The following is a 17,274-nucleotide window of genomic DNA, read 5'->3' as shown; positions in this document are numbered from 1 at the left end:
AAAAAAACACACACACACTGGCGGTAGCTATCGGTCGGCTTTGATGTGGAAGTGTGGCACTTCCTGTTAGAATGGTGAGCCTTATTTCTCCACTTGAATGTAGAAAGACAAGCCCTACCGGGCCTCAACACAAAACTTTCCTCTGTGTTGAGGACAAGTAGAAGGGACACCCAGTGCAGAAAACTCTGATTTCGGTGGTTTGCATGTTGTTGGGACCGTCAGTGAGGGCGATGGTCCTGTGAAGGACTCCTTTTGCCCTGAGCCGTACAACTCATACTTACCTGGCAGGGGAGATACCATGATCAAGAAGGTGGTTCACCCATGGCGAGGCCTGGCCATTGCACTCCGGCGGGGCTGACCTATGCGAATTCCCCAAATGTGGGAATCTCGACTGCATAATTTGTGGTAGTGGGGGACTGCGTTCGCGCTCTCCCCTGATGGATTGTCAAAAGTATTAAGGGGGAAACAGATAGGGAGACGCTGCCTTCCAACCTGGCTGTAGTGACAGACAGACGACAAAAATTTCAAAGGTGGCTTAAAGCTATGCACAGCCAGTTTCTTCGCTAGTGCTAGATCACAATATCGCTCGTCAATCAACTTTGTTTCAGATTCAGCAGCCCTTGCTCTGATCAATGTGAAATCCCAGTCACGGCACATCTGCCTTACAGAACGGCTGTGGGCCAATAAAAGGCCCCAATCTTCTCCTGTCTTCTGGTTCACTTCAGTCTGCTGCAGATAAATCTGGTGGTTGAGGGTTTGAAGTCATTTTTCAGAGCTTGATGTAAGGCATGTGTCTTAAAGGTGCTTCGATCAAAGGGTTTGCTCTTCCGTTTTTAGCGATCGTCACTGAAAAGCAACGCTCGCTTGCCGGGGCCATGGGCGAGGAGGACTGTATGGGGAATGTGATGCCGGCCTTAGCCTATCAGGGGCATCGCTTCTCGGCCTTTTGGCTAAGATCAAGTGTAGTATCTGTTCTTATCAGTTTAATATCTGATACGTCCCCTACCCGGGGACCATATATTAAATTGATTTTTGGACTTGGGAGATGGAACAGGGGCTTGCTCCGTCCACTCCACGCATCGACCCGGTATTGCAGTACCTCCGGGAACGGTGCACCCTCCTCTCTTCAGTGTTTAAAATAATCCTTTCTTTCCGCTGCGTTTAAGAGAAATGTGTGTGTGAGTCTGGCCTGGCTTTGTCACTGCGTTGACATGCTGCCGGGACTCAAGCTTTTTGAAATGAACTGGAATTTTAGTCAGGTTGGGGGTTATTTGTGTGCCAGTTCCCCCATTTGCCACTCTGTGTATGCTATTGCTGTAGTAGCACACAGACACACAATAACATATCAACAGTTATTGTTGCAAAGTGTTTCTGGCCTAGCTGCTGCTTCGACTGTTCTTTTGTTGGCGGTAAAAAAACACACACACACACACACACACACACACACACTGGCGGTAGCTATCGGTCGGCTTTGATGTGGAAGTGTGGCACTTCCTGTTAGAATGGTGAGCCTTATTTCTCCACTTGAATGTAGAAAGACAAGCCCTACCGGGCCTCAACACAAAACTTTCCTCTGTGTGGAGGACAAGTAGAAGGGACACCCAGTGCAGAAAACTCTGATTTTGGTGGTTTGCATGTTGTTGGGACCGTCAGTGAGGGCGATGGTCCTGTGAAGGACTCCTTTTGCCCTGAGCCGTACAACTCATACTTACCTGGCAGGGGAGATACCATGATCAAGAAGGTGGTTCACCCATGGCGAGGCTTGGCCATTGCACTCCGGCGGGGCTGACCTATGCGAATTCCCCAAATGTGGGAATCTCGACTGCATAATTTGTGGTAGTGGGGGACTGCGTTCGCGCTCTCCCCTGATGGATTGTCAAAAGTAATAAGGGGGAAACAGATAGGGAGACGCTGCCTTCCAACCTGGCTGTAGCGACAGACAGACGACAAGAATTTCAAAGGTGGCTTAAAGCTATGCACAGCCAGTTTCTTTGCTAGTGCTAGATCACAATATCGCTCGTCAATCAAATTTGTTTCAGATTCAGCAGCCCTTGCTCTGATCAATGTGAAATCCCAGTCACGGCACATCTGCCTTACAGAACGGCTGTGGGCCAATAAAAGGCCCCAATCTTCTCCTGTCTTTTGGTTCACTTCAGTCTGCTGCAGATAAATCTGGTGGTTGAGGGTTTGAAGTCATTTTTCAGAGCTTGACGTAAGGCATGTGTCTTAAAGGTGCTTCGATCAAAGGGTTTGCTCTTCCGTTTTACCGATCGTCACTGAAAAGCAACGCTCGCTTGCCGGGGCCATGGGCGAGGAGGACTGTATGGGGAATGTGATGCCGGCCTTAGCCTATCAGGGGCATCGCTTCTCGGCCTTTTGGCTAAGATCAAGTGTAGTATCTGTTCTTATCAGTTTGATATCTGATACGTCCCCTACCCGGGGACCATATATTAAATTGATTTTTGGACTTGGGAGATAGAACAGGGGCTTGCTCCGTCCACTCCACGCATCGACCCGGTATTGCAGTACCTCCGGGAACGGTGCACCCTCCTCTCTTCAGTGTTTAAAATAATCCTTTCTTTCCGCTGCGTTTAAGAGAAATGTGTGTGTGAGTCTGGCCTGGCTTTGTCACTGCGTTGACATGCTGCCGGGACTCAAGCTTTTTGAAATGAACTGGAATTTTAGTCAGGTTGGGGGTTATTTGTGTGCCAGTTCCCCCATTTGCCACTCTGTGTATGCTATTGCTGTAGTAGCACACAGACACACAATAACATATCAACAGTTATTGTTGCAAAGTGTTTCTGGCCTAGCTGCTGCTTCGACTGTTCTTTTGTTGGCGGTAAAAAAACACACACACACTGGCGGTAGCTATCGGTCGGCTTTGATGTGGAAGTGTGGCACTTCCTGTTAGAATGGTGAGCCTTATTTCTCCACTTGAATGTAGAAAGACAAGCCCTACCGGGCCTCAACACAAAACTTTCCTCTGTGTTGAGGACAAGTAGAAGGGACACCCAGTGCAGAAAACTCTGATTTCGGTGGTTTGCATGTTGTTGGGACCGTCAGTGAGGGCGATGGTCCTGTGAAGGACTCCTTTTGCCCTGAGCCGTACAACTCATACTTACCTGGCAGGGGAGATACCATGATCAAGAAGGTGGTTCACCCATGGCGAGGCCTGGCCATTGCACTCCGGCGGGGCTGACCTATGCGAATTCCCCAAATGTGGGAATCTCGACTGCATAATTTGTGGTAGTGGGGGACTGCGTTCGCGCTCTCCCCTGATGGATTGTCAAAAGTAATAAGGGGGAAACAGATAGGGAGACGCTGCCTTCCAACCTGGCTGTAGCGACAGACAGACGACAAGAATTTCAAAGGTGGCTTAAAGCTATGCACAGCCAGTTTCTTTGCTAGTGCTAGATCACAATATCGCTCGTCAATCAACTTTGTTTCAGATTCAGCAGCCCTTGCTCTGATCAATGTGAAATCCCAGTCACGGCACATCTGCCTTACAGAACGGCTGTGGGCCAATAAAAGGCCCCAATCTTCTCCTGTCTTTTGGTTCACTTCAGTCTGCTGCAGATAAATCTGGTGGTTGAGGGTTTGAAGTCATTTTTCAGAGCTTGACGTAAGGCATGTGTCTTAAAGGTGCTTCGATCAAAGGGTTTGCTCTTCCGTTTTTAGCGATCGTCACTGAAAAGCAACGCTCGCTTGCCGGGGCCATGGGCGAGGAGGACTGTATGGGGAATGTGATGCCGGCCTTAGCCTATCAGGGGCATCGCTTCTCGGCCTTTTGGCTAAGATCAAGTGTAGTATCTGTTCTTATCAGTTTAATATCTGATACGTCCCCTACCCGGGGACCATATATTAAATTGATTTTTGGACTTGGGAGATGGAACAGGGGCTTGCTCCGTCCACTCCACGCATCGACCCGGTATTGCAGTACCTCCGGGAACGGTGCACCCTCCTCTCTTCAGTGTTTAAAATAATCCTTTCTTTCCGCTGCGTTTAAGAGAAATGTGTGTGTGAGTCTGGCCTGGCTTTGTCACTGCGTTGACATGCAGCCGGGACTCAAGCTTTTTGAAATGAACTGGAATTTTAGTCAGGTTGGGGGTTATTTGTGTGCCAGTTCCCCCATTTGCCACTCTGTGTATGCTATTGCTGTAGTAGCACACAGACACACAATAACATATCAACAGTTATTGTTGCAAAGTGTTTCTGGCCTAGCTGCTGCTTCGACTGTTCTTTTGTTGGCGGTAAAAAAACACACACACACACACACACACACACACACACACTGGCGGTAGCTATCGGTCGGCTTTGATGTGGAAGTGTGGCACTTCCTGTTAGAATGGTGAGCCTTATTTCTCCACTTGAATGTAGAAAGACAAGCCCTACCGGGCCTCAACACAAAACTTTCCTCTGTGTTGAGGACAAGTAGAAGGGACACCCAGTGCAGAAAACTCTGATTTCGGTGGTTTGCATGTTGTTGGGACCGTCAGTGAGGGCGATGGTCCTGTGAAGGACTCCTTTTGCCCTGAGCCGTACAACTCATACTTACCTGGCAGGGGAGATACCATGATCAAGAAGGTGGTTCACCCATGGCGAGGCCTGGCCATTGCACTCCGGCGGGGCTGACCTATGCGAATTCCCCAAATGTGGGAATCTCGACTGCATAATTTGTGGTAGTGGGGGACTGCGTTCGCGCTCTCCCCTGATGGATTGTCAAAAGTAATAAGGGGGAAACAGATAGGGAGACGCTGCCTTCCAACCTGGCTGTAGCGACAGACAGACGACAAGAATTTGAAAGGTGGCTTAAAGCTATGCACAGCCAGTTTCTTTGCTAGTGCTAGATCACAATATCGCTCGTCAATCAAATTTGTTTCAGATTCAGCAGCCCTTGCTCTGATCAATGTGAAATCCCAGTCACGGCACATCTGCCTTACAGAACGGCTGTGGGCCAATAAAAGGCCCCAATCTTCTCCTGTCTTTTGGTTCACTTCAGTCTGCTGCAGATAAATCTGGTGGTTGAGGGTTTGAAGTCATTTTTCAGAGCTTGACGTAAGGCATGTGTCTTAAAGGTGCTTCGATCAAAGGGTTTGCTCTTCCGTTTTACCGATCGTCACTGAAAAGCAACGCTCGCTTGCCGGGGCCATGGGCGAGGAGGACTGTATGGGGAATGTGATGCCGGCCTTAGCCTATCAGGGGCATCGCTTCTCGGCCTTTTGGCTAAGATCAAGTGTAGTATCTGTTCTTATCAGTTTGATATCTGATACGTCCCCTACCCGGGGACCATATATTAAATTGATTTTTGGACTTGGGAGATAGAACAGGGGCTTGCTCCGTCCACTCCACGCATCGACCCGGTATTGCAGTACCTCCGGGAACGGTGCACCCTCCTCTCTTCAGTGTTTAAAATAATCCTTTCTTTCCGCTGCGTTTAAGAGAAATGTGTGTGTGAGTCTGGCCTGGCTTTGTCACTGCGTTGACATGCTGCCGGGACTCAAGCTTTTTGAAATGAACTGGAATTTTAGTCAGGTTGGGGGTTATTTGTGTGCCAGTTCCCCCATTTGCCACTCTGTGTATGCTATTGCTGTAGTAGCACACAGACACACAATAACATATCAACAGTTATTGTTGCAAAGTGTTTCTGGCCTAGCTGCTGCTTCGACTGTTCTTTTGTTGGCGGTAAAAAAACACACACACACTGGCGGTAGCTATCGGTCGGCTTTGATGTGGAAGTGTGGCACTTCCTGTTAGAATGGTGAGCCTTATTTCTCCACTTGAATGTAGAAAGACAAGCCCTACCGGGCCTCAACACAAAACTTTCCTCTGTGTTGAGGACAAGTAGAAGGGACACCCAGTGCAGAAAACTCTGATTTCGGTGGTTTGCATGTTGTTGGGACCGTCAGTGAGGGCGATGGTCCTGTGAAGGACTCCTTTTGCCCTGAGCCGTACAACTCATACTTACCTGGCAGGGGAGATACCATGATCAAGAAGGTGGTTCACCCATGGCGAGGCCTGGCCATTGCACTCCGGCGGGGCTGACCTATGCGAATTCCCCAAATGTGGGAATCTCGACTGCATAATTTGTGGTAGTGGGGGACTGCGTTCGCGCTCTCCCCTGATGGATTGTCAAAAGTAATAAGGGGGAAACAGATAGGGAGACGCTGCCTTCCAACCTGGCTGTAGCGACAGACAGACGACAAGAATTTCAAAGGTGGCTTAAAGCTATGCACAGCCAGTTTCTTTGCTAGTGCTAGATCACAATATCGCTCGTCAATCAACTTTGTTTCAGATTCAGCAGCCCTTGCTCTGATCAATGTGAAATCCCAGTCACGGCACATCTGCCTTACAGAACGGCTGTGGGCCAATAAAAGGCCCCAATCTTCTCCTGTCTTTTGGTTCACTTCAGTCTGCTGCAGATAAATCTGGTGGTTGAGGGTTTGAAGTCATTTTTCAGAGCTTGACGTAAGGCATGTGTCTTAAAGGTGCTTCGATCAAAGGGTTTGCTCTTCCGTTTTTAGCGATCGTCACTGAAAAGCAACGCTCGCTTGCCGGGGCCATGGGCGAGGAGGACTGTATGGGGAATGTGATGCCGGCCTTAGCCTATCAGGGGCATCGCTTCTCGGCCTTTTGGCTAAGATCAAGTGTAGTATCTGTTCTTATCAGTTTAATATCTGATACGTCCCCTACCCGGGGACCATATATTAAATTGATTTTTGGACTTGGGAGATGGAACAGGGGCTTGCTCCGTCCACTCCACGCATCGACCCGGTATTGCAGTACCTCCGGGAACGGTGCACCCTCCTCTCTTCAGTGTTTAAAATAATCCTTTCTTTCCGCTGCGTTTAAGAGAAATGTGTGTGTGAGTCTGGCCTGGCTTTGTCACTGCGTTGACATGCAGCCGGGACTCAAGCTTTTTGAAATGAACTGGAATTTTAGTCAGGTTGGGGGTTATTTGTGTGCCAGTTCCCCCATTTGCCACTCTGTGTATGCTATTGCTGTAGTAGCACACAGACACACAATAACATATCAACAGTTATTGTTGCAAAGTGTTTCTGGCCTAGCTGCTGCTTCGACTGTTCTTTTGTTGGCGGTAAAAAAACACACACACACACACACACACACACTGGCGGTAGCTATCGGTCGGCTTTGATGTGGAAGTGTGGCACTTCCTGTTAGAATGGTGAGCCTTATTTCTCCACTTGAATGTAGAAAGACAAGCCCTACCGGGCCTCAACACAAAACTTTCCTCTGTGTTGAGGACAAGTAGAAGGGACACCCAGTGCAGAAAACTCTGATTTCGGTGGTTTGCATGTTGTTGGGACCGTCAGTGAGGGCGATGGTCCTGTGAAGGACTCCTTTTGCCCTGAGCCGTACAACTCATACTTACCTGGCAGGGGAGATACCATGATCAAGAAGGTGGTTCACCCATGGCGAGGCCTGGCCATTGCACTCCGGCGGGGCTGACCTATGCGAATTCCCCAAATGTGGGAATCTCGACTGCATAATTTGTGGTAGTGGGGGACTGCGTTCGCGCTCTCCCCTGATGGATTGTCAAAAGTAATAAGGGGGAAACAGATAGGGAGACGCTGCCTTCCAACCTGGCTGTAGCGACAGACAGACGACAAGAATTTGAAAGGTGGCTTAAAGCTATGCACAGCCAGTTTCTTTGCTAGTGCTAGATCACAATATCGCTCGTCAATCAAATTTGTTTCAGATTCAGCAGCCCTTGCTCTGATCAATGTGAAATCCCAGTCACGGCACATCTGCCTTACAGAACGGCTGTGGGCCAATAAAAGGCCCCAATCTTCTCCTGTCTTTTGGTTCACTTCAGTCTGCTGCAGATAAATCTGGTGGTTGAGGGTTTGAAGTCATTTTTCAGAGCTTGACGTAAGGCATGTGTCTTAAAGGTGCTTCGATCAAAGGGTTTGCTCTTCCGTTTTACCGATCGTCACTGAAAAGCAACGCTCGCTTGCCGGGGCCATGGGCGAGGAGGACTGTATGGGGAATGTGATGCCGGCCTTAGCCTATCAGGGGCATCGCTTCTCGGCCTTTTGGCTAAGATCAAGTGTAGTATCTGTTCTTATCAGTTTGATATCTGATACGTCCCCTACCCGGGGACCATATATTAAATTGATTTTTGGACTTGGGAGATAGAACAGGGGCTTGCTCCGTCCACTCCACGCATCGACCCGGTATTGCAGTACCTCCGGGAACGGTGCACCCTCCTCTCTTCAGTGTTTAAAATAATCCTTTCTTTCCGCTGCGTTTAAGAGAAATGTGTGTGTGAGTCTGGCCTGGCTTTGTCACTGCGTTGACATGCTGCCGGGACTCAAGCTTTTTGAAATGAACTGGAATTTTAGTCAGGTTGGGGGTTATTTGTGTGCCAGTTCCCCCATTTGCCACTCTGTGTATGCTATTGCTGTAGTAGCACACAGACACACAATAACATATCAACAGTTATTGTTGCAAAGTGTTTCTGGCCTAGCTGCTGCTTCGACTGTTCTTTTGTTGGCGGTAAAAAAACACACACACACTGGCGGTAGCTATCGGTCGGCTTTGATGTGGAAGTGTGGCACTTCCTGTTAGAATGGTGAGCCTTATTTCTCCACTTGAATGTAGAAAGACAAGCCCTACCGGGCCTCAACACAAAACTTTCCTCTGTGTTGAGGACAAGTAGAAGGGACACCCAGTGCAGAAAACTCTGATTTCGGTGGTTTGCATGTTGTTGGGACCGTCAGTGAGGGCGATGGTCCTGTGAAGGACTCCTTTTGCCCTGAGCCGTACAACTCATACTTACCTGGCAGGGGAGATACCATGATCAAGAAGGTGGTTCACCCATGGCGAGGCCTGGCCATTGCACTCCGGCGGGGCTGACCTATGCGAATTCCCCAAATGTGGGAATCTCGACTGCATAATTTGTGGTAGTGGGGGACTGCGTTCGCGCTCTCCCCTGATGGATTGTCAAAAGTAATAAGGGGGAAACAGATAGGGAGACGCTGCCTTCCAACCTGGCTGTAGCGACAGACAGACGACAAGAATTTCAAAGGTGGCTTAAAGCTATGCACAGCCAGTTTCTTTGCTAGTGCTAGATCACAATATCGCTCGTCAATCAACTTTGTTTCAGATTCAGCAGCCCTTGCTCTGATCAATGTGAAATCCCAGTCACGGCACATCTGCCTTACAGAACGGCTGTGGGCCAATAAAAGGCCCCAATCTTCTCCTGTCTTTTGGTTCACTTCAGTCTGCTGCAGATAAATCTGGTGGTTGAGGGTTTGAAGTCATTTTTCAGAGCTTGACGTAAGGCATGTGTCTTAAAGGTGCTTCGATCAAAGGGTTTGCTCTTCCGTTTTTAGCGATCGTCACTGAAAAGCAACGCTCGCTTGCCGGGGCCATGGGCGAGGAGGACTGTATGGGGAATGTGATGCCGGCCTTAGCCTATCAGGGGCATCGCTTCTCGGCCTTTTGGCTAAGATCAAGTGTAGTATCTGTTCTTATCAGTTTAATATCTGATACGTCCCCTACCCGGGGACCATATATTAAATTGATTTTTGGACTTGGGAGATGGAACAGGGGCTTGCTCCGTCCACTCCACGCATCGACCCGGTATTGCAGTACCTCCGGGAACGGTGCACCCTCCTCTCTTCAGTGTTTAAAATAATCCTTTCTTTCCGCTGCGTTTAAGAGAAATGTGTGTGTGAGTCTGGCCTGGCTTTGTCACTGCGTTGACATGCAGCCGGGACTCAAGCTTTTTGAAATGAACTGGAATTTTAGTCAGGTTGGGGGTTATTTGTGTGCCAGTTCCCCCATTTGCCACTCTGTGTATGCTATTGCTGTAGTAGCACACAGACACACAATAACATATCAACAGTTATTGTTGCAAAGTGTTTCTGGCCTAGCTGCTGCTTCGACTGTTCTTTTGTTGGCGGTAAAAAAACACACACACACACACACACACACACTGGCGGTAGCTATCGGTCGGCTTTGATGTGGAAGTGTGGCACTTCCTGTTAGAATGGTGAGCCTTATTTCTCCACTTGAATGTAGAAAGACAAGCCCTACCGGGCCTCAACACAAAACTTTCCTCTGTGTTGAGGACAAGTAGAAGGGACACCCAGTGCAGAAAACTCTGATTTCGGTGGTTTGCATGTTGTTGGGACCGTCAGTGAGGGCGATGGTCCTGTGAAGGACTCCTTTTGCCCTGAGCCGTACAACTCATACTTACCTGGCAGGGGAGATACCATGATCAAGAAGGTGGTTCACCCATGGCGAGGCCTGGCCATTGCACTCCGGCGGGGCTGACCTATGCGAATTCCCCAAATGTGGGAATCTCGACTGCATAATTTGTGGTAGTGGGGGACTGCGTTCGCGCTCTCCCCTGATGGATTGTCAAAAGTAATAAGGGGGAAACAGATAGGGAGACGCTGCCTTCCAACCTGGCTGTAGCGACAGACAGACGACAAGAATTTGAAAGGTGGCTTAAAGCTATGCACAGCCAGTTTCTTTGCTAGTGCTAGATCACAATATCGCTCGTCAATCAAATTTGTTTCAGATTCAGCAGCCCTTGCTCTGATCAATGTGAAATCCCAGTCACGGCACATCTGCCTTACAGAACGGCTGTGGGCCAATAAAAGGCCCCAATCTTCTCCTGTCTTTTGGTTCACTTCAGTCTGCTGCAGATAAATCTGGTGGTTGAGGGTTTGAAGTCATTTTTCAGAGCTTGACGTAAGGCATGTGTCTTAAAGGTGCTTCGATCAAAGGGTTTGCTCTTCCGTTTTACCGATCGTCACTGAAAAGCAACGCTCGCTTGCCGGGGCCATGGGCGAGGAGGACTGTATGGGGAATGTGATGCCGGCCTTAGCCTATCAGGGGCATCGCTTCTCGGCCTTTTGGCTAAGATCAAGTGTAGTATCTGTTCTTATCAGTTTGATATCTGATACGTCCCCTACCCGGGGACCATATATTAAATTGATTTTTGGACTTGGGAGATAGAACAGGGGCTTGCTCCGTCCACTCCACGCATCGACCCGGTATTGCAGTACCTCCGGGAACGGTGCACCCTCCTCTCTTCAGTGTTTAAAATAATCCTTTCTTTCCGCTGCGTTTAAGAGAAATGTGTGTGTGAGTCTGGCCTGGCTTTGTCACTGCGTTGACATGCTGCCGGGACTCAAGCTTTTTGAAATGAACTGGAATTTTAGTCAGGTTGGGGGTTATTTGTGTGCCAGTTCCCCCATTTGCCACTCTGTGTATGCTATTGCTGTAGTAGCACACAGACACACAATAACATATCAACAGTTATTGTTGCAAAGTGTTTCTGGCCTAGCTGCTGCTTCGACTGTTCTTTTGTTGGCGGTAAAAAAACACACACACACTGGCGGTAGCTATCGGTCGGCTTTGATGTGGAAGTGTGGCACTTCCTGTTAGAATGGTGAGCCTTATTTCTCCACTTGAATGTAGAAAGACAAGCCCTACCGGGCCTCAACACAAAACTTTCCTCTGTGTTGAGGACAAGTAGAAGGGACACCCAGTGCAGAAAACTCTGATTTCGGTGGTTTGCATGTTGTTGGGACCGTCAGTGAGGGCGATGGTCCTGTGAAGGACTCCTTTTGCCCTGAGCCGTACAACTCATACTTACCTGGCAGGGGAGATACCATGATCAAGAAGGTGGTTCACCCATGGCGAGGCCTGGCCATTGCACTCCGGCGGGGCTGACCTATGCGAATTCCCCAAATGTGGGAATCTCGACTGCATAATTTGTGGTAGTGGGGGACTGCGTTCGCGCTCTCCCCTGATGGATTGTCAAAAGTAATAAGGGGGAAACAGATAGGGAGACGCTGCCTTCCAACCTGGCTGTAGCGACAGACAGACGACAAGAATTTCAAAGGTGGCTTAAAGCTATGCACAGCCAGTTTCTTTGCTAGTGCTAGATCACAATATCGCTCGTCAATCAAATTTGTTTCAGATTCAGCAGCCCTTGCTCTGATCAATGTGAAATCCCAGTCACGGCACATCTGCCTTACAGAACGGCTGTGGGCCAATAAAAGGCCCCAATCTTCTCCTGTCTTCTGGTTCACTTCAGTCTGCTGCAGATAAATCTGGTGGTTGAGGGTTTGAAGTCATTTTTCAGAGCTTGACGTAAGGCATGTGTCTTAAAGGTGCTTCGATCAAAGGGTTTGCTCTTCCGTTTTTAGTGATCGTCACTGAAAAGCAACGCTCGCTTGCCGGGGCCATGGGCGAGGAGGACTGTATGGGGAATGTGATGCCGGCCTTAGCCTATCAGGGGCATCGCTTCTCGGCCTTTTGGCTAAGATCAAGTGTAGTATCTGTTCTTATCAGTTTAATATCTGATACGTCCCCTACCCGGGGACCATATATTAAATTGATTTTTGGACTTGGGAGATGGAACAGGGGCTTGCTCCGTCCACTCCACGCATCGACCCGGTATTGCAGTACCTCCGGGAACGGTGCACCCTCCTCTCTTCAGTGTTTAAAATAATCCTTTCTTTCCGCTGCGTTTAAGAGAAATGTGTGTGTGAGTCTGGCCTGGCTTTGTCACTGCGTTGACATGCTGCCGGGACTCAAGCTTTTTGAAATGAACTGGAATTTTAGTCAGGTTGGGGGTTATTTGTGTGCCAGTTCCCCCATTTGCCACTCTGTGTATGCTATTGCTGTAGTAGCACACAGACACACAATAACATATCAACAGTTATTGTTGCAAAGTGTTTCTGGCCTAGCTGCTGCTTCGACTGTTCTTTTGTTGGCGGTAAAAAAACACACACACACACACACTGGCGGTAGCTATCGGTCGGCTTTGATGTGGAAGTGTGGCACTTCCTGTTAGAATGGTGAGCCTTATTTCTCCACTTGAATGTAGAAAGACAAGCCCTACCGGGCCTCAACACAAAACTTTCCTCTGTGTTGAGGACAAGTAGAAGGGACACCCAGTGCAGAAAACTCTGATTTCGGTGGTTTGCATGTTGTTGGGACCGTCAGTGAGGGCGATGGTCCTGTGAAGGACTCCTTTTGCCCTGAGCCGTACAACTCATACTTACCTGGCAGGGGAGATACCATGATCAAGAAGGTGGTTCACCCATGGCGAGGCTTGGCCATTGCACTCCGGCGGGGCTGACCTATGCGAATTCCCCAAATGTGGGAATCTCGACTGCATAATTTGTGGTAGTGGGGGACTGCGTTCGCGCTCTCCCCTGATGGATTGTCAAAAGTAATAAGGGGGAAACAGATAGGGAGACGCTGCCTTCCAACCTGGCTGTAGCGACAGACAGACGACAAGAATTTCAAAGGTGGCTTAAAGCTATGCACAGCCAGTTTCTTTGCTAGTGCTAGATCACAATATCGCTCGTCAATCAAATTTGTTTCAGATTCAGCAGCCCTTGCTCTGATCAATGTGAAATCCCAGTCACGGCACATCTGCCTTACAGAACGGCTGTGGGCCAATAAAAGGCCCCAATCTTCTCCTGTCTTTTGGTTCACTTCAGTCTGCTGCAGATAAATCTGGTGGTTGAGGGTTTGAAGTCATTTTTCAGAGCTTGACGTAAGGCATGTGTCTTAAAGGTGCTTCGATCAAAGGGTTTGCTCTTCCGTTTTTAGTGATCGTCACTGAAAAGCAACGCTCGCTTGCCGGGGCCATGGGCGAGGAGGACTGTATGGGGAATGTGATGCCGGCCTTAGCCTATCAGGGGCATCGCTTCTCGGCCTTTTGGCTAAGATCAAGTGTAGTATCTGTTCTTATCAGTTTAATATCTGATACGTCCCCTACCCGGGGACCATATATTAAATTGATTTTTGGACTTGGGAGATGGAACAGGGGCTTGCTCCGTCCACTCCACGCATCGACCCGGTATTGCAGTACCTCCGGGAACGGTGCACCCTCCTCTCTTCAGTGTTTAAAATAATCCTTTCTTTCCGCTGCGTTTAAGAGAAATGTGTGTGTGAGTCTGGCCTGGCTTTGTCACTGCGTTGACATGCTGCCGGGACTCAAGCTTTTTGAAATGAACTGGAATTTTAGTCAGGTTGGGGGTTATTTGTGTGCCAGTTCCCCCATTTGCCACTCTGTGTATGCTATTGCTGTAGTAGCACACAGACACACAATAACATATCAACAGTTATTGTTGCAAAGTGTTTCTGGCCTAGCTGCTGCTTCGACTGTTCTTTTGTTGGCGGTAAAAAAACACACACACACTGGCGGTAGCTATCGGTCGGCTTTGATGTGGAAGTGTGGCACTTCCTGTTAGAATGGTGAGCCTTATTTCTCCACTTGAATGTAGAAAGACAAGCCCTACCGGGCCTCAACACAAAACTTTCCTCTGTGTTGAGGACAAGTAGAAGGGACACCCAGTGCAGAAAACTCTGATTTCGGTGGTTTGCATGTTGTTGGGACCGTCAGTGAGGGCGATGGTCCTGTGAAGGACTCCTTTTGCCCTGAGCCGTACAACTCATACTTACCTGGCAGGGGAGATACCATGATCAAGAAGGTGGTTCACCCATGGCGAGGCCTGGCCATTGCACTCCGGCGGGGCTGACCTATGCGAATTCCCCAAATGTGGGAATCTCGACTGCATAATTTGTGGTAGTGGGGGACTGCGTTCGCGCTCTCCCCTGATGGATTGTCAAAAGTAATAAGGGGGAAACAGATAGGGAGACGCTGCCTTCCAACCTGGCTGTAGCGACAGACAGACGACAAGAATTTCAAAGGTGGCTTAAAGCTATGCACAGCCAGTTTCTTTGCTAGTGCTAGATCACAATATCGCTCGTCAATCAAATTTGTTTCAGATTCAGCAGCCCTTGCTCTGATCAATGTGAAATCCCAGTCACGGCACATCTGCCTTACAGAACGGCTGTGGGCCAATAAAAGGCCCCAATCTTCTCCTGTCTTTTGGTTCACTTCAGTCTGCTGCAGATAAATCTGGTGGTTGAGGGTTTGAAGTCATTTTTCAGAGCTTGACGTAAGGCATGTGTCTTAAAGGTGCTTCGATCAAAGGGTTTGCTCTTCCGTTTTACCGATCGTCACTGAAAAGCAACGCTCGCTTGCCGGGGCCATGGGCGAGGAGGACTGTATGGGGAATGTGATGCCGGCCTTAGCCTATCAGGGGCATCGCTTCTCGGCCTTTTGGCTAAGATCAAGTGTAGTATCTGTTCTTATCAGTTTGATATCTGATACGTCCCCTACCCGGGGACCATATATTAAATTGATTTTTGGACTTGGGAGATGGAACAGGGGCTTGCTCCGTCCACTCCACGCATCGACCCGGTATTGCAGTACCTCCGGGAACGGTGCACCCTCCTCTCTTCAGTGTTTAAAATAATCCTTTCTTTCCGCTGCGTTTAAGAGAAATGTGTGTGTGAGTCTGGCCTGGCTTTGTCACTGCGTTGACATGCAGCTGGGACTCAAGCTTTTTGAAATGAACTGGAATTTTAGTCAGGTTGGGGGTTATTTGTGTGCCAGTTCCCCCATTTGCCACTCTGTGTATGCTATTGCTGTAGTAGCACACAGACACACAATAACATATCAACAGTTATTGTTGCAAAGTGTTTCTGGCCTAGCTGCTGCTTCGACTGTTCTTTTGTTGGCGGTAAAAAAACACACACACACACACACACACACACACACACTGGCGGTAGCTATCGGTCGGCTTTGATGTGGAAGTGTGGCACTTCCTGTTAGAATGGTGAGCCTTATTTCTCCACTTGAATGTAGAAAGACAAGCCCTACCGGGCCTCAACACAAAACTTTCCTCTGTGTTGAGGACAAGTAGAAGGGACACCCAGTGCAGAAAACTCTGATTTCGGTGGTTTGCATGTTGTTGGGACCGTCAGTGAGGGCGATGGTCCTGTGAAGGACTCCTTTTGCCCTGAGCCGTACAACTCATACTTACCTGGCAGGGGAGATACCATGATCAAGAAGGTGGTTCACCCATGGCGAGGCCTGGCCATTGCACTCCGGCGGGGCTGACCTATGCGAATTCCCCAAATGTGGGAATCTCGACTGCATAATTTGTGGTAGTGGGGGACTGCGTTCGCGCTCTCCCCTGATGGATTGTCAAAAGTAATAAGGGGGAAACAGATAGGGAGACGCTGCCTTCCAACCTGGCTGTAGCGACAGACAGACGACAAGAATTTCAAAGGTGGCTTAAAGCTATGCACAGCCAGTTTCTTTGCTAGTGCTAGATCACAATATCGCTCGTCAATCAACTTTGTTTCAGATTCAGCAGCCCTTGCTCTGATCAATGTGAAATCCCAGTCACGGCACATCTGCCTTACAGAACGGCTGTGGGCCAATAAAAGGCCCCAATCTTCTCCTGTCTTTTGGTTCACTTCAGTCTGCTGCAGATAAATCTGGTGGTTGAGGGTTTGAAGTCATTTTTCAGAGCTTGACGTAAGGCATGTGTCTTAAAGGTGCTTCGATCAAAGGGTTTGCTCTTCCGTTTTTAGCGATCGTCACTGAAAAGCAACGCTCGCTTGCCGGGGCCATGGGCGAGGAGGACTGTATGGGGAATGTGATGCCGGCCTTAGCCTATCAGGGGCATCGCTTCTCGGCCTTTTGGCTAAGATCAAGTGTAGTATCTGTTCTTATCAGTTTAATATCTGATACGTCCCCTACCCGGGGACCATATATTAAATTGATTTTTGGACTTGGGAGATGGAACAGGGGCTTGCTCCGTCCACTCCACGCATCGACCCGGTATTGCAGTACCTCCGGGAACGGTGCACCCTCCTCTCTTCAGTGTTTAAAATAATCCTTTCTTTCCGCTGCGTTTAAGAGAAATGTGTGTGTGAGTCTGGCCTGGCTTTGTCACTGCGTTGACATGCAGCCGGGACTCAAGCTTTTTGAAATGAACTGGAATTTTAGTCAGGTTGGGGGTTATTTGTGTGCCAGTTCCCCCATTTGCCACTCTGTGTATGCTATTGCTGTAGTAGCACACAGACACACAATAACATATCAACAGTTATTGTTGCAAAGTGTTTCTGGCCTAGCTGCTGCTTCGACTGTTCTTTTGTTGGCGGTAAAAAAACACACACACACACACACACACACACTGGCGGTAGCTATCGGTCGGCTTTGATGTGGAAGTGTGGCACTTCCTGTTAGAATGGTGAGCCTTATTTCTCCACTTGAATGTAGAAAGACAAGCCCTACCGGGCCTCAACACAAAACTTTCCTCTGTGTTGAGGACAAGTAGAAGGGACACCCAGTGCAGAAAACTCTGATTTCGGTGGTTTGCATGTTGTTGGGACCGTCAGTGAGGGCGATGGTCC

The 17,274-nt window shown here is 48.9% G+C and overlaps 24 non-coding genes across 24 annotated transcripts; all 24 read left to right on the top strand.

Moving 5' to 3' along the window:
- Positions 1 to 273: 273 nt before the first annotated feature.
- LOC132957065 (U1 spliceosomal RNA) lies at positions 274 to 437 on the top strand. Its single transcript, XR_009666285.1, has one exon. It is a non-coding gene; the product is annotated as a U1 spliceosomal RNA (small nuclear RNA).
- Positions 438 to 930: 493 nt separating this feature from the next.
- Positions 931 to 1,121, top strand: LOC132957425 (U2 spliceosomal RNA). Its single transcript, XR_009666629.1, has one exon. It is a non-coding gene; the product is annotated as a U2 spliceosomal RNA (small nuclear RNA).
- A 583-nt stretch (positions 1,122 to 1,704) lies between these two features.
- LOC132957058 (U1 spliceosomal RNA) lies at positions 1,705 to 1,868 on the top strand. The gene has a single exon (XR_009666279.1). It is a non-coding gene; the product is annotated as a U1 spliceosomal RNA (small nuclear RNA).
- A 492-nt stretch (positions 1,869 to 2,360) lies between these two features.
- Positions 2,361 to 2,551, top strand: LOC132956920 (U2 spliceosomal RNA). The gene has a single exon (XR_009666173.1). It is a non-coding gene; the product is annotated as a U2 spliceosomal RNA (small nuclear RNA).
- A 563-nt stretch (positions 2,552 to 3,114) lies between these two features.
- LOC132957064 (U1 spliceosomal RNA) lies at positions 3,115 to 3,278 on the top strand. The gene has a single exon (XR_009666284.1). It is a non-coding gene; the product is annotated as a U1 spliceosomal RNA (small nuclear RNA).
- A 493-nt stretch (positions 3,279 to 3,771) lies between these two features.
- Positions 3,772 to 3,962, top strand: LOC132957424 (U2 spliceosomal RNA). The gene has a single exon (XR_009666628.1). It is a non-coding gene; the product is annotated as a U2 spliceosomal RNA (small nuclear RNA).
- Positions 3,963 to 4,547: 585 nt separating this feature from the next.
- LOC132957063 (U1 spliceosomal RNA) lies at positions 4,548 to 4,711 on the top strand. The gene has a single exon (XR_009666283.1). It is a non-coding gene; the product is annotated as a U1 spliceosomal RNA (small nuclear RNA).
- A 492-nt stretch (positions 4,712 to 5,203) lies between these two features.
- LOC132956918 (U2 spliceosomal RNA) lies at positions 5,204 to 5,394 on the top strand. The gene has a single exon (XR_009666171.1). It is a non-coding gene; the product is annotated as a U2 spliceosomal RNA (small nuclear RNA).
- A 563-nt stretch (positions 5,395 to 5,957) lies between these two features.
- Positions 5,958 to 6,121, top strand: LOC132957061 (U1 spliceosomal RNA). Its single transcript, XR_009666282.1, has one exon. It is a non-coding gene; the product is annotated as a U1 spliceosomal RNA (small nuclear RNA).
- A 493-nt stretch (positions 6,122 to 6,614) lies between these two features.
- LOC132957423 (U2 spliceosomal RNA) lies at positions 6,615 to 6,805 on the top strand. The gene has a single exon (XR_009666627.1). It is a non-coding gene; the product is annotated as a U2 spliceosomal RNA (small nuclear RNA).
- Positions 6,806 to 7,382: 577 nt separating this feature from the next.
- LOC132957060 (U1 spliceosomal RNA) lies at positions 7,383 to 7,546 on the top strand. Its single transcript, XR_009666281.1, has one exon. It is a non-coding gene; the product is annotated as a U1 spliceosomal RNA (small nuclear RNA).
- A 492-nt stretch (positions 7,547 to 8,038) lies between these two features.
- On the top strand, positions 8,039 to 8,229 carry LOC132956917 (U2 spliceosomal RNA). Its single transcript, XR_009666170.1, has one exon. It is a non-coding gene; the product is annotated as a U2 spliceosomal RNA (small nuclear RNA).
- A 563-nt stretch (positions 8,230 to 8,792) lies between these two features.
- Positions 8,793 to 8,956, top strand: LOC132957059 (U1 spliceosomal RNA). Its single transcript, XR_009666280.1, has one exon. It is a non-coding gene; the product is annotated as a U1 spliceosomal RNA (small nuclear RNA).
- A 493-nt stretch (positions 8,957 to 9,449) lies between these two features.
- LOC132957422 (U2 spliceosomal RNA) lies at positions 9,450 to 9,640 on the top strand. The gene has a single exon (XR_009666626.1). It is a non-coding gene; the product is annotated as a U2 spliceosomal RNA (small nuclear RNA).
- A 577-nt stretch (positions 9,641 to 10,217) lies between these two features.
- On the top strand, positions 10,218 to 10,381 carry LOC132957057 (U1 spliceosomal RNA). Its single transcript, XR_009666278.1, has one exon. It is a non-coding gene; the product is annotated as a U1 spliceosomal RNA (small nuclear RNA).
- Positions 10,382 to 10,873: 492 nt separating this feature from the next.
- On the top strand, positions 10,874 to 11,064 carry LOC132956916 (U2 spliceosomal RNA). The gene has a single exon (XR_009666169.1). It is a non-coding gene; the product is annotated as a U2 spliceosomal RNA (small nuclear RNA).
- Positions 11,065 to 11,627: 563 nt separating this feature from the next.
- On the top strand, positions 11,628 to 11,791 carry LOC132957056 (U1 spliceosomal RNA). The gene has a single exon (XR_009666277.1). It is a non-coding gene; the product is annotated as a U1 spliceosomal RNA (small nuclear RNA).
- Positions 11,792 to 12,284: 493 nt separating this feature from the next.
- LOC132957421 (U2 spliceosomal RNA) lies at positions 12,285 to 12,475 on the top strand. Its single transcript, XR_009666625.1, has one exon. It is a non-coding gene; the product is annotated as a U2 spliceosomal RNA (small nuclear RNA).
- Positions 12,476 to 13,044: 569 nt separating this feature from the next.
- Positions 13,045 to 13,208, top strand: LOC132957047 (U1 spliceosomal RNA). The gene has a single exon (XR_009666268.1). It is a non-coding gene; the product is annotated as a U1 spliceosomal RNA (small nuclear RNA).
- Positions 13,209 to 13,701: 493 nt separating this feature from the next.
- Positions 13,702 to 13,892, top strand: LOC132957420 (U2 spliceosomal RNA). The gene has a single exon (XR_009666624.1). It is a non-coding gene; the product is annotated as a U2 spliceosomal RNA (small nuclear RNA).
- A 563-nt stretch (positions 13,893 to 14,455) lies between these two features.
- On the top strand, positions 14,456 to 14,619 carry LOC132957055 (U1 spliceosomal RNA). The gene has a single exon (XR_009666276.1). It is a non-coding gene; the product is annotated as a U1 spliceosomal RNA (small nuclear RNA).
- Positions 14,620 to 15,111: 492 nt separating this feature from the next.
- LOC132956870 (U2 spliceosomal RNA) lies at positions 15,112 to 15,302 on the top strand. Its single transcript, XR_009666123.1, has one exon. It is a non-coding gene; the product is annotated as a U2 spliceosomal RNA (small nuclear RNA).
- A 583-nt stretch (positions 15,303 to 15,885) lies between these two features.
- LOC132957054 (U1 spliceosomal RNA) lies at positions 15,886 to 16,049 on the top strand. The gene has a single exon (XR_009666275.1). It is a non-coding gene; the product is annotated as a U1 spliceosomal RNA (small nuclear RNA).
- A 493-nt stretch (positions 16,050 to 16,542) lies between these two features.
- Positions 16,543 to 16,733, top strand: LOC132957419 (U2 spliceosomal RNA). The gene has a single exon (XR_009666623.1). It is a non-coding gene; the product is annotated as a U2 spliceosomal RNA (small nuclear RNA).
- Positions 16,734 to 17,274: the final 541 nt, after the last annotated feature.

Source organism: Labrus mixtus, chromosome 22, assembly GCF_963584025.1.
Source record: "Labrus mixtus chromosome 22, fLabMix1.1, whole genome shotgun sequence".
Lineage (NCBI taxonomy): Eukaryota > Metazoa > Chordata > Actinopteri > Labriformes > Labridae > Labrus > Labrus mixtus.
This window is presented reverse-complemented; position numbering and strand designations above follow the sequence as displayed.